Source organism: Corvus cornix, chromosome 2 (assembly GCF_000738735.6).
Source record: "Corvus cornix cornix isolate S_Up_H32 chromosome 2, ASM73873v5, whole genome shotgun sequence".
NCBI lineage: Eukaryota > Metazoa > Chordata > Aves > Passeriformes > Corvidae > Corvus > Corvus cornix.
The window spans coordinates 65490177-65504000 of record NC_046333.1 but is presented as its reverse complement, the minus strand read 5'-3'; the positions used below and the strand labels follow the sequence as shown (position 1 = coordinate 65504000).

At 43.9% G+C, this 13824-nt stretch overlaps 1 long non-coding RNA gene across 1 annotated transcript in view; it reads right to left on the bottom strand.

Moving 5' to 3' along the window:
- LOC120411689 overlaps positions 1-13824 on the bottom strand; it is a 38692-nt gene that overhangs the window by 22319 nt on the left and 2549 nt on the right. Inside the window, exon 2 of the long non-coding RNA XR_005604192.1 lies at positions 1442-1598. This is a non-coding gene — a long non-coding RNA (uncharacterized LOC120411689). The remainder of the gene's footprint in view (positions 1-1441; positions 1599-13824) is intronic.

Genomic DNA, 13824 nt, shown 5'->3' with positions numbered 1-13824 from the left:
GGCCTTTCCCACATTATATTAGGGGTACTTACTTTCTCTCTGATGCTTTCCAGACAGCACTCATAAAGCAAAAGGGATGGTGTCTCTGAAGGGAGGGGTGTGGGGAGGTTTGGGCTGTGCAGTAAAGTGCCATTGAGCATGTGAGCATGTACCCAGAGGTTGGACAACAAGAAAACTGAGTTTTGTTGAGCTCCATCCTGAGCCTACCTCCACTGCTCTCCTCTAGTGACTCCAGCTTTTTCTGAAATCCTCACCCTACAGGAAGGAAGGAGAGACCTCCCCAGAGGAGGTGGGGACCCAGCCACAATAGCTGTGCCCAGATCCTCTTTTTCCATGCTGAGGAACTGGAGATGTTTCCCCCACAGAGCAGTAAAGATCGGTAAGCTGGAGCATTTTTGACGTCTCCTGTGATGGACATAAGGCTTTTCAAGTAGGCTGCAGTACCTACAGGTTTTTCCAACACCCCAGGGTCACCAAGTAGGACTGAAATCATTCACCCTCCTTACCCACTGCTTGTCCCACAGCCACTAGTAATGCTGTGTGGTCCGTAGGGCTGCTGACTGCCATTAAATGGGCTTGTAAATAATCTGGACAAGATCCTGGGAGTGATAATTTGTTTGCTGATGGGGCAGGAACTGTTAGAGGTTGACCTACTCCTCTGTTCTCTCACCTCCTATAGCACTTTACTTCAAGAACTCTTCTCTGTCTCTTTGCTTTGGGGCTTTATTCCATTGGGTTTTCCTCCTTCAGAGCTTTACTGCTACAATTTTTATCTCCCCTGCTCTCTGCTGCTTTTGACAGCCAATGAGGAGAACAGTCACAGCCTAGGACTTGCCATGAACAGAGTCTGAGCAAATCCATCCATTGCTGCCATCAAGGGCAGCCTTAATACTCATTTGTTCCATACTGAAATTTTAAAATTTCCAGCCTAAAGTTGTAGAGAATTATCTCAAAGTCACAAGCATGGCAGTAGAGCTGCTGGGGAAGTCCCAGAGGACTTGCCCTGAGAAAATAGCATGGACTGGCTTGAAAGAAGATTTATGCAGTAATTCTTTCTCCACCTTCCACTGACACCTCAGTTGAGTGGTCCTCGCCCTTTCCTGAATTAAAAAAGGCTGACGAAAGAGGTCCCTTCCAGCAGGCCAGCTGCCTGCTGCTTCTTGATAAACCCATTTTATGTCAAACAACTTAGGTCAGTGCAAGCTTTCTCTGCCCTTGAGCCACTCTGCTGTTGCGATAGCTGCTGCTGCCCTTCCTGCTGGGAGTGAGTGCGCTCAGCAAAGGGAGAACACCATGGCAGGTTGTGGGAGAGGAAGCATGTTGCTGACAAAAAGGAAGATAAAGGTGGAGTCCAAGATTTTGTGCAAGGCACCCTCCCAAAATCCTCTTAATCATCTTGTGTCACACCCCTGTTTAATTCCAGGAAGTTTTTAACTCTTACCTAGTTTTCCAAGTATTGCCATCAGCAAGAAAATGGTGCTTAAATGAAGTGCTGAGGAGGCCTCTGGAAACCTTGAATGATCTTTGGTGACTTGACTCCAGAGCCAGCCAAGGCGCAGTGGATCACCTCTTGAAGGTTGGCCATCCCCAGAGTAGCCCTGTAAGCCAAACCCAATGAGCGAATTGGTGTGGAATGGCTCCATGCTGCAAAGGCTGTTTCATGTTGTTTTAAACTTGAAAGCTGGAAAATTCAGAGCCAGCACTAAATATTTGTTCCACTTTCAAAGCTGAGCATCAGGGAGCCATTCCTTAAATAGTGGATGCCTGTTCTCTGAGCCCAGATGTGCTTATAGCATGGGTCTTGCCAGCGTTTTCCTTTCCTCCTGCTTCCCACATGAATGCGTGTGCAGATTTCTAGCCACCCATCTTTACCCTTTAAAGCTGGTGTGAGGGGTAGCAGCTGTTCCTTCTTCAACAGAGGTGGCAATAATATTGTACAAATTGTTTTCACCCTTAATCAGTAAAACTTGCCACACAAGTGATCCTATTTCTTGCCAGAAGTGATAAATGGAACTCAATTTTGGAGCACATGAAATGTTAGACAAAATACATTAGTCAAAGACACTTCAGAGTATCAGTTACTTTCCTGTGGTATGTAAGTAATAATTCAGTTCTTAAACCCTTCCACCTGGGTTTGGAAGGTCACCTGAGCTCCTGTTGCAGGCATTTAGCAGCAAGTTAGAGTGTGAGGTAGCAGTGAATTGATAGATTGCCCTGTGTTTCCATTTATGTAACTAGAAACAGCAGTAGAATCCAGCCTGAAATTTGAGATACTGGTCTTTACTAATCCATTTTATTGAGTCCAGGCTGGGATGTTTCTGTCACTCGCTATCATTTTACACAGGCAGCTAATCTCAAATTATCCCTTCTTTAAATAGCACAAGTTGTGCAGACGTATGGTAATGACAATGCACAGAGATGCACAAAGCACAAACAGTCATCTCCTGAAGATCAGTTGTCCCTTCCTTCCTCCTCTGGGATCTGCCTTTGCCCTAATGTGTGTGCAGTGGAGAGAGGCTATCCTGAGTGAACCAGAGGAACCAAGATCTAATATGCCTGGAGAGGGGAGCTTTTTCTTTCCATATTGTGTCTGCTCTGTTTCCTTGCTCTGAGTTAAACCTGTTGCTCCTTTCAGGGGAAGAAGGTGCTGAAGGAAGGCAGGAAGGTTATCCCCTTGTTACTGGTCAAGTGCTGGTGAAGGGATCTGTCAGATTCGGCTATGTCTGACTTAGGTGCTGCCCAAAGCTTAACAAATGATGTGGTTTGGAGTGATGGAGTTGCATCACTTCAGAAAGAGGTTGGTGCAAGAAGGAATAGATTCCACCTGCAACTATTCCAACAGGTTTCTTCCCTGACCAAAAGAAGAGCAAAAGTGAAAGTTTTGAGAGTTTTAGCAAGGTTTTCTACTTTTTCTTTTCCTAAGCAATCATGTTTGAGCTCATATGCAGAAATATTCTTTCTAATCCAGCAGAGGAGACATGATGTAGAGGAAGTCAGAATGCCCAAGAAAAATCACAGTTTTCTCTGCTGCAGCCTAAGAAAAAATATGTTCTCATTTACTGCACTCATATGTACCTCCATCGTTTTTCAGCACTATTAACTGGTAAAGAATAAAATCAGTTGTCAGGACATTGAAGCCAAAAGTAAGAAAAAAATGGGAGTTATGATCAAAGAGTTGAAAAGTGGGTAGCAGTCTGATAAATTCTGGGGCAAATCACAGGAAGGGATTAGGAAAAGGTGATAAAATTAATGGTAATTAATGTAAAACTGTCTTGTGAACTAATTGCAATGTAATTTTGGTAAGATGGTGTCTGATTGGTAGAAGTAATGTTTTTGATATCAACTCAAGCATACACCTACTGAAATTTCTGTAAGACATGATTTTGTTCCACACGATGCTCTGAGTAAAGACAAGCCCCAAACTCTAACAGCATAAGACTAAATAAAGGCATCAAATTAATTGCAATCTGGCTAATAGTCATGCTTTCTAAAGTAATTGTAAATGAGGAGGCATTCAGAACTGTTGTTCCTGAGGGATATACCAAAGGGATCATTCTTTGAGGCCTGGAGTACTCAGTGGCTTGGGTTTTGACCTAAGAACACATGACATATTCCATTAGACAAAGACAGTGGTGATGATGCAACCAGTGATGAAGAAATAAATAACAGTGTCAGGGACCAGCCTATTCTTTAGCATCTTCTGCATTGTCTGGTAAACTGATCTCCTCCTCAAAAATGTGTATTTGAATCTTCAGCCAAATTCAAGGTGCTAACAGACCAGAGATGTGTTTTTATAGCTGTGCTATTTGACTGGGAGATTGTGTTTTGGAAACCAGTGACTCAGGCTTGTTTATAATGGATAATCTGCTAAACACGCACTCCCTGTGTGATACAGTGTACCTGAAAGCAAATGTTACAGAGCAGATTGCTGAGTAAAGGTCAAGGAGGTGATATTTCCATGTGTACAGCGTTAATGAGACCATTTCTGAAATGTTTACGGTTTTAAAAGGATTTTGACAGATGGGCAGAGAACAGAGACTGTCTGAGCTGCATGAGCATAGGTTGAACTGTGCTGTCTAAAGAGAGGCAAGAGAATCTAAATCAATTTATTTTGTTAAACATGACATTTGATGTTCATCCAGTAAAAACTGAAAGCAGGGAGAGAATTAATAATGGCAGATTATCTCTGGACATAGCAAGGTGGTTAGGTGCTGGAGGTGGACAAAGATGGGTTAGAAAATAGGCAACTAAAAATGCCTTTTGCTTTCAGTGTCAGCAACTACCCACTTAACTCAGGATGCAGGGTTTGCCTGTTACATGAAATAAGCACTGGATCCTTTTTGAAAAAATACAATTCCGGTAAATGAGCTTGTGGTAAAGGCACAAGTGTTGTGGTAAAAACGCTGTGGGCATTAGAGTTCAAGCAGGCCAGGCTAAGTGAATTCACAAATTTCAGAGGCTCTAGACAGAACTGACTTCTCCCACATCCAGTACTCCGTGTTTAGCTCAGTTTGCCTGCTCCCTCAGTGCCATTCCCGGTGTATGTTAAAGCAGGCAGGATACCCCCCTGTCTCCTCATCTTAGGGCTTTCCCTTGGTCCCTTGGGGAAGGGAGTCTTGTGCTTGGGATCTGTAATGTGTGAGAAGGCCCAGCAAAGGATCACTGGGGTGATTCTGTAGTAGCAGTGTAGGGGCCTTAGGGGAGGAAGGTCTGGCCCTATAGATGCTTTGTGCTATTCTTGTGATTAAATTCCCTGGAGAGGAAAGCCAGACTTTGGGTCAGTATCACAAGCCTGTTCAAAACACAAACAAGGATGAAATCCAGATCTAATAATCATTTTCACCTCATGGCTACCAATTATTTGGTTCCACAGCCAGGATGTTACAATTGGATTTGTTCCACTTCTGAACACTGCAAATACTGAACAAAGGTGAAGGTTTTCATAGCAGTTTTTGAGCTGTGAGCAGCCTTTCAAGAAGAATGTGAAAGGACAAAGTTCTTAATACAGAGGAAGATACCAGGATGGCTTTTGTGTGGGTCCATGAGGCACCGCATATTTGCGTCACCTTACAGCCGTTTTTCAAATTTGTTATATCATTAGTATATAAATAATGTAGAACACAATATTAGGGGAACTGTACATAAGTATATTAAAGTCTGAGATGCAACAGATGTACTGCACATATTTACATAGGAAAGTCTATATCAGGATGAGTTTCTCAGTACTGTGGGATCTGAATCCTAGTTTTGGGACAGCAGGTACCTGTCAGTGTCTGAAAGTACTGGCTTGTACACATGTGAATCAAGAATGCCCATCGCCAGCTTTCCTCCATAGGTGCAATAGGGATGGAAATGTTAGACATTTGGCTGCACTTGGATGTAAGAGGAGGCATTTTATGTTAGGTAGCAGGCACACTGCAAAGCCATTCCTTGTTACCTTAGGAGACTGAAAGGAGTAGGGCAGCAGGCACACCTGTCTTCACTATATAGTTTATATGAAGTGACTGCACTCTGAAAAGTGTGATGTGTGGTGGGAGTTAAGTAGGAGTGAGAGGCAGGGGTTCACTAACCTCTCTGAGAGGAGGACAGGAGTTGAAAGAGAGACACAGAGTGTCATTACTCAGTGTAGAGATAAGTCTCACCCTTTAATGACCTGCCTTCACCACCTTAGGGGTCAGCATGGGCAATCTATGAAGCATGTTTGGCACGTGAGTTGCAATGATGCAGTAAAACGTATATGTATGAGCATCCATCCTCTGTGCTAGTGTTTGATACCTGAACAACCCTGCTTAACATGCCATGGGCCAGGAATAAGTGCCTGCAGAACAAATACACTGAAAAAGCCTCTTGATTCTTTCTGTAAGGCTTTCCTCTTCCTTCTGGCACAAACACTGCAGAGCAAGGCTTTTTGCACAGGCAGTGAGTAACACATCTCATGTTTTTTAACGTACTTTGAATTCTTGGAAGGCTGAAAGGACCTTTACTTTACACCCATTTGTAGCCCAGACTGATTTCCCGACTGGAGTAAATGTTACCATCAGTACAAGGACTTGCAATACTTATACAATTGTGTCTATATTGGGGCCTTCCCTTTGACCAGATTCTAGATGGGGCAATTTTTAACACATATTTATTTTCACAGCTATGCTAGAGCCAAAGTATAGAGTAGGTTTAAGGACTGGGGTCCTTAACTGCTACCCTCCTTTCATAGCACTGGTGTTGCCCATGTGCTTGTTCTGCTTCATGGGACAGATTTAGGAATGCTTGTTTTGATGAACTGCTTGCTTGCTTGGCTTGGCATTCCCAAACACTGTGTCAGCTTTCCACAGAGCTGTCTTGGTTCAGTCGGTTGGGGAATTCAGCTCACAGCACTAAGGCTGCAAGTGGCATGACTCAAGGATAAGGTAATTGGCTTTATTACTTTTTTTTTTTTCCTGAGTAATTACACAAGAATTGCACAGCTGCTTTCCAAAAGTGGGAAGAGAGGGTCTGAATTTTCTGTTGGGTGTTCAGGAGTTGAGATGAGATGTTGACTGTGATAATTGTGATAGTGATGGTAATTGTAATGCTTTCCTTTGGGTGGGAGCTGTTTCTAGATGTGCAGCTCATTCAGTGTGGGTTTTTCTGCGGCAGCTCATGCTGCACAAGCCACAGTTTCTTGTGTGCCTGTTGCCAGCTACTTAGAGAGCAAGTGTCAGGGAGTCTGCTCGCATACCAGCAGGAGGAGAGGGGGAAAACATACAGGGAGAAAGCTAGAGATGAGACCTGAATACTCAGGGACTGATCTGTATCAAAGTGTTTCCAAAGTACAGAGACAAGTGTGGCTGCCTAGAAGAAAGACCCTCACACCTCATGCTGTCCCTCCTGATCATCTCTCTCCCATCTTAACACTTTGTGTCCTGAGCTCCACTATGTAGTGAGTACCTGGAGGCGGCTTAGTAAACATAGGAAGAATGCAAAATAAAATGGAAATAAAATAAAATAAAATGAAAACATGGACAGCGTGAGCTGGAAACTAAACATCACAGAAAAGTGATAGGAAGGCTGATGGGGGAAGTTTACGCTTTCTTGTAGGCTGGCATATTTGTTAACAGGAAACAAATAAGGTTTGGGCACGTGACATTTCTTACAGACCTCTGTACTTGGAAGCTTCTCTGTTTTTTCTTAATTTCATTTTTCCTAATGTAAGCTATTGCTGCTCTGAGACCTGTTTGTCATTTATATCCTTATAGTACTGTAGCTCTGCCCGTCATCGGGGTGCTGACAGAGAAGTCCTTTTGCACGCATTTGTTAATGGAGGGTGGATGCTGGAGGGATTCTGGTTTGGACATTGTTTTGTTTGTGGAGGTGAAAGTGCTGAAGACTGAAGAAAATAAGCAAAATAAAGAGGAAATGAAACCTTTCTCTAATTTCCAACCTAAACGTATTATTGACCAGGATAAACATATTTTTAGTGTTTGGGAATGAGACTGTCTTTCAGCTGTTGTCATTCACTCTTTTCTTCTCTATTTCCCCACTGGGAGTGTTTTGGGGCAGCAGTCAGACCCTTGTACACCTTCCTTCACCCGGGTTCAGCTCCTCAGCTGGCTGGGCTTCCACTTCAGGAGGTCCCAGCCAGCACGAGCTGGTGGTCACCAGGAGCAGAAGTCCCACCCTTCACCCTGTGCCACCTCCCAGGTATTTGCCTGTCTGGAAGCAGAGCTGGCCGCTGCCCTTCTCTGCTCACCCTCCAGCAGCCCTGTCCTCCCACGCTGTTATTTTTAACCCGGACTGGAGTCTTGATTCACTTCACCCCATGGCCTCCTGCTTCTGCCAACAGAAACAGACTGTGAAAGTACAGAGTTAACCCCAGCTTTCTCAGGCTTCCTGAAGTCCTTCTCAGTCTGGGCAGCTCAACTCCATCTGCTGGAAATATTCCCCCTGATAACATGGAAGATGACACCAGCCTTTTCCTCTGCTAGGACCATGAGAACAGGCTCACATTGCCTTTGCCGTGGACTTGGGTAGAAGCTTGGCACAATGTATCTAGGCTTCAGGGAAAAGTTATCAGATCCCACAGTACATTCATAACTTGTAAGATGTCCTAGTAGTCAGGTATTTTTCTCCTCAGCTTTCCTCATGTTTTCCACTATAAAATCTCACCCAGTCTCTTGTTATCATCCTCAAGACTGTTCCACCCATGACAGTCAAGAAGGAAAATATGTTCTCAATAAATAACTGTTATGGTCGTAAAGTTGTGGGACTAGAACTCTAAACTGGAAGATGTACCAGAAATACAGTTCTGCATGGACTCTCTACATTTTATTTCAGAGTCTGACTGTGCTGACCTCCACAGACTTCAAGCAGAATCCATCACCTCACCCCGCTACTGAAGTCAATAGGGGCAGGAACCATCTGATCTAACTGCACAGGTGTGCTCTATACACAGATGTATCTGGAGTAGTCAGACTCCTTTTGTAGTCAGGGGAGAGAAAATGTGTTTTGGCATTAATCAGTCTGACCTATTTTAGCTTTCTGCTAAGTACATCTTTTCACGGAGTGTAATTGAGTTGCCAATAATGAGTTCAAATGTGGATATCTACATCAGCTGATGTGTACCTTCAAACTTTCCAGTTACTTCACCTGGCTCCAGACCAGGTCTTGGCAGATCAGCATTCAGTCATGACCACTCACGTAGTTATAATGAAAATCATTTTGCAGTTCTTGCCTCAGAAGGTCCTTAACTAAGTGGATGCAGTGCTATGGGAGAGAAGGCCTGCAGGTCATTACAGCTTAGCTGCCCTGTGCGCCAAGAGATATTCAGTGATGGCTGATACTCTTTCTATACCTTTCATGACAAGTAACAGTTTACAGTACAAGAATGCCAGAATAGTTCAGGTAGGAAAAGGACCTTTTGAGCTCACCTAGCCCAGCCTCCTGCTCAAAGCAGGGCCAGCTTTGGAATCAGCCCAGGCCACTCAGGGCTTTGTCCAGCTCATCTTGAAGACCTCCAAGGATGTAGATGGTGTCTCTACAAGGAGACCACAAGGATGTTGTGGTGTCTCTGGGCAACCTGCTGATGCTTTGGCTGTTCTTGGGGAAAATTACTTTCCTCACTTGAAGTCAGAAATTTCCCTGTTTTGATGTACAGCCTTTGTCTCTCATTCTCCCACCACGCACATCTGAAGAGCCTGTTTTGGCCTTCATGGTAACCTTGTTGTAGGTACCATAGGGCCCCTGATAGATCATCCCCAAAGCCATCGCTTCTCCAGGCAGAATGATTCCTGCTCCCTCAGCCTCTCTTCAAAGGCTGGGTGCTCCAGCCACGGCTCCAGCCACAGCCATTTTAGTGGCCTTACACTAAACTCACCCAAGGCTATTGGAGCCTTTCCTGTACTGGCGGGGGAGTGGGATAGGTGAAACTGGACACGGTGTCTAGATACGCTCTAATGAGCCCAGAGCAAAGGGGAAAAAACACTTCACCACATCTGCTGGCCGTGCTCCTTCCAGTGCAGCCCAGGGCTCTGCCAGCTGTCCCTGCTGCCAGTGTCTGCTGCTAGCACACATGTAACTTATTCCCTGCCAGCACTCCCACATCCCTTCCAGCAGCCAGTTGCTCCCCAATCTGTACTATTCAATTAGTAGGGTTTTGGCAAAGGTTTTCTATGACTGAGAGCTGTGATAAGAAGCAGCAGTCACTCATTCATTATCATTAAGTTATGCACTCAGTATAGCTTCAAAAAAATCAAAAGTCTGTTGGTATTTATTGGGAATACTTTCCTAAAGCAAAATGCTCACTGGGATTCATTATTTAGCTGAATCCTGACATGAAATAGAAGTATGAATCTGATGTGGGAACTTTCAACAGCTCACATAAAAAAAACGTTTAATTCTGTTTCTAGGAGATACTGGCACCGTTTGGAATGGAGTGCTGAGGTGCTCAGGCTGGTTGTGTACCGGCTTTTTATTTTCTTTCAGCACGATGTTGGCGTGCGCAATGTTGAATTCACCCTTGTGACTCCCTTGTGAAGCACGAATGAGCTTCACTCTCTGTTTAAAAGGGAGAAGCCATGGTGCAGAAACCCAGACACCTCTGACCTAATTGTAATTGCCAGAAAGTTAGACATGCAGTCCCAGGCTAGGAATCCACAGTCCTTCTAGAAAGGGAGAAATGGGTCCCTCCAGGGTTTCCTGGATTTTACCTCTTCCCGACTTGTTTTCAGGGTGAGAAATAGCCTGTCTGTTTTCACTGGCGCTGGCACAACCTGAACAGTCCATCTAAATTATTAAATCTTTAAGTAAGGCTTGGGGCTAAAATCCTAGTTAAAGCTAAGCTTTGGCATTACAATTTAAATGGTTCTTCCCCAGACAAGTCACAGAGAACTGAGAGTACTTCTAGGTTTTCCTCCAAATTAAACAAAGCCTCCATCTTCCAAAGACCATCCCTTATGTTGCCTGAGGGGTGCCATGGAGACTGAGGGGGGTGTGGGAGGGGGAATTTTGGGACATGGCAAACACACTATTCTCTTCCTCCTCTCTCACTCCCACCTTTGGCAAGACCTTTTCCCTGCATTGGTGTTGGCACAGATTTGTTGCTGCTGGGGAGGTGAACAGTGGGTTGTACTTGGTGTTTCCATTCCCATCGCCTTTCTTCTGTTGAGGATCCTGGCAAAGGGGACAGAAACTGCCCTCTGGTCCTGATGAAAAGGGACCTAACTCACTTTGTGGAAAAATGTTACCTTTTGACTGCCAGAGTGCTTGGAGGTGTTCCAAGTTTTTACAGTAGAAATGGCACTGATATATCTCTAATTTTCCCCTCTGTGACACGATCTTGCCTGCAAATTTCAGTGTCACAGCTGAACCACTTGTTTTCTTCAACACCTGTGCAGAAGCCTAGATAGAGCCCTACTGCTAGTGACTTTTGTTGAGGGATGGAAGGTTTTGGTTTTGTACAGTTTGAGAGATAAGCTGAACTCTCATGTTGAAGGAAAAAAAATCACTAGTGTGTATGCAGCGAGAAGCAAAATGGCATCCCCCTGGGACACAAACCACCAGCTTTATTTCCAGCCTGTGGGAATTCTGACTGGATTCCACTGCTCACAGGTTCGAGCAGGAAAACACTTCAAATGAAGGAACTTTAACACTGAAAAGAAGTTTTGATTGCTTTTTTCCAAAGTATTGGAGAGCTCTCTTGCACAACTAGCTCACACTAATGAAGTGCTGAGGGTCCCCATCCCAGGGACTGTCCCAGTCTTTCCTCAAATGTACCCCAGCACATAGGTTATAAGAGTTGTGCAGTAACCTAAATGACACCTAGTGTCGATTAAGATTTAGTTTGGAGGCTGAAAACTATCCAGTGATTTAGTCTCAGGGATTAAGGAAAACAAAACCTTACTGACGGCTGGATAAAATTCACATTCCTTTCAATTGTGATCATCCTACATCAAGGAAATGTTTGAAATGTTGGCAGTCTCCTGTGATAAGCCTGTGAAAGTTATTATATTGCTTTAAGTAATTTAAGAAAAAAGAACCAAGAGCTATAGTATAAATGTGTTATATAAATCTCCATTTTTACAAAAATAATTTGATTGATGTCAGGTCCCAGCGGGTGACCTTTAAAAGAGACCACATCAAATGGAGTGGCAGAGCTGCAGCTTTCCACCCCCACACTGACTCTTCTCCTCCTTGCTTCTCCTCACCAGAGTGCCTCTAGACAGCTATGTCATCTGTAGCCATAAAATAAATTGAAGAATGTCTGTCTCACGAAAGGCATGAAAGGAGCCCTTTTCTCATCTCTGTTGAAGTGGGCCACATCCCTATTTGAGCTGAGAAGTGAGCTGTGTACCTGCATGGGGGCTTAAATGACTGTAAAAACCTCCTCCTCCTCCCTCGCCTCAGATCAAGACATCCTGCATTAAGAGGGATGTTTTCTGTGGGGCCTGGGCAGGGCATGGCAGGAGTTCTAGCTCTGTGCTACTTGTATTTGCTGTTTAGTTAATGTAGAAACAGCATAATTTCTAGTCTTGTCTATCAACATCAACTGTTCAGCATCAACTGTTCAGCATCAACTGTTAATTCTAGAGGAAGGAGAAAGCCCCTCTGAAAATCAACATTTCTGAAGCTGTTTGGTTGCACCTTAGAAAAAGAATATTTTCTGTACTGCTTTGAATCAGGAAGCAGAGTAGAAACAATCAGTGTTATCGTTACACAAGGGTGTCCTATTTTCAGAAAGCCATACAAGAGTAATATAAAGCAAAATAAAGTCCTGCTGAGATGTCCTGCCTGAGACATTTAGAGATGCTGTATTGGCAGACAAGAGCTCATCTATTCAGAGAGAAACAAGGTTTTATTTGGAGGGAGGTGAAGTTTAGTTAAAGCAGATTTGTTTCCTTGTGGCCTAGGGCCAAGAGGGGGGATAGGGATGTGGGTGATTCACAGTCATCTACGCCCCTGTAACCAAGTCCCTGCACCAGCCCATCACGATTGCCTGCCTCAGCACATCATGTGAAGCTTGTGAAGAAAGCACCTGCTGGTGCCCAGCGAGCCCTCAACCTTTGAATCTTGGTGACAAGAGGTCATTTCTTGCACTTCAGATGATGTGGAAAGTAAGACAAGTTTTCCCTTCTTTAATTCTTTCCATGAACACATGAACATTTGTGTTCATAACCTCTTCTCAGGTGTTTCACCCCCTAATATTCCTCTAGAAGAGACTTTTGGGCCCCCCCTAGGATCAGACAACCAGTGGGAGGGAGCCAACAGATTGACAAGCTACTATAGAGAAGAAATGTCACAGAACTTAGACCAGCTCTGGTTTCAGCATCCCTAAAGGCCACAGAATCCTTTAGAGATTTTCCTGTTGATGCTGAATGCATGGATGTTGCAGTCATTTCCCTAACAACAAATAAAGTCCAGAAACAAAGATTATGCTTTCTCTGAAAGATAAGTAGAAGATCACAGAATCACAGAATGGTTTGGGTTGGAAGGGACCTTAAAGACCACCTAGTTCCAGCTCCTTTGCCTGGGCAGGGAACTCATGATGCAGCAACAGGCACTGGTTTGAATACCCTTTTCAGCAGGGAGCCCAGTGCTGTTCAGGCACAGGACAGAAGGATCTCGATCAGTAATGAGGCAGAGGGAAGAGCACAAAGATATATCTAGGTTTGATCCCTGTCTGTTCCTTACCTAAGGGAAGGTGTCTAGGCAATGCATTGAGAGTCTCTCTGAAGAGAATAGAGGGTGGATCCATTATGGGCCATCCTGTCCTTCCAGCTTTTTTGTCATGCCATGTAAACACAACCACTGAGTTTTAAACCAAAGGTATCATGAAGATTAATTGAGGACCATTAATTTTTGCTCTGTAGTATACTGGTCTGCCTAAAACTTCTGTGAATCTGTTTAGATCTCTTTTTTTACTGCTGACTGAGGCAAACTGTTGATGTGATCTCAGACTATGTCTGGGGATCTGAGCACAGCCCACCACATGCTCCAAACTAAGTACTGGCATATATTTCACTATTTATTGTATCATTCACAGGCATAGAAGAGTCTCTGCTTTTCAGGCTGCTCCGCAGATGCTTTTAGAGTGTTTTAAGTGTTTGATATTCATGACATATTCTTTGGTTAGTATGTGATTAATTCAAAATATTTTCCCACTGAGTGGCAAGAACAATAGCTTCCAGTTTTGATTCTTAAACACAACTTTAAGATTTCTTTAAAATGCCAATATTTCCTTAAAATATACTACTTCTGATAACATGCCTGCCACCAAGCTTGTACGGTAGAGCACTTGGAGAATGCTTAGCTTTGAAAGAGCAAATTTAGGTGAGAATAAGATAAAGAAAATTA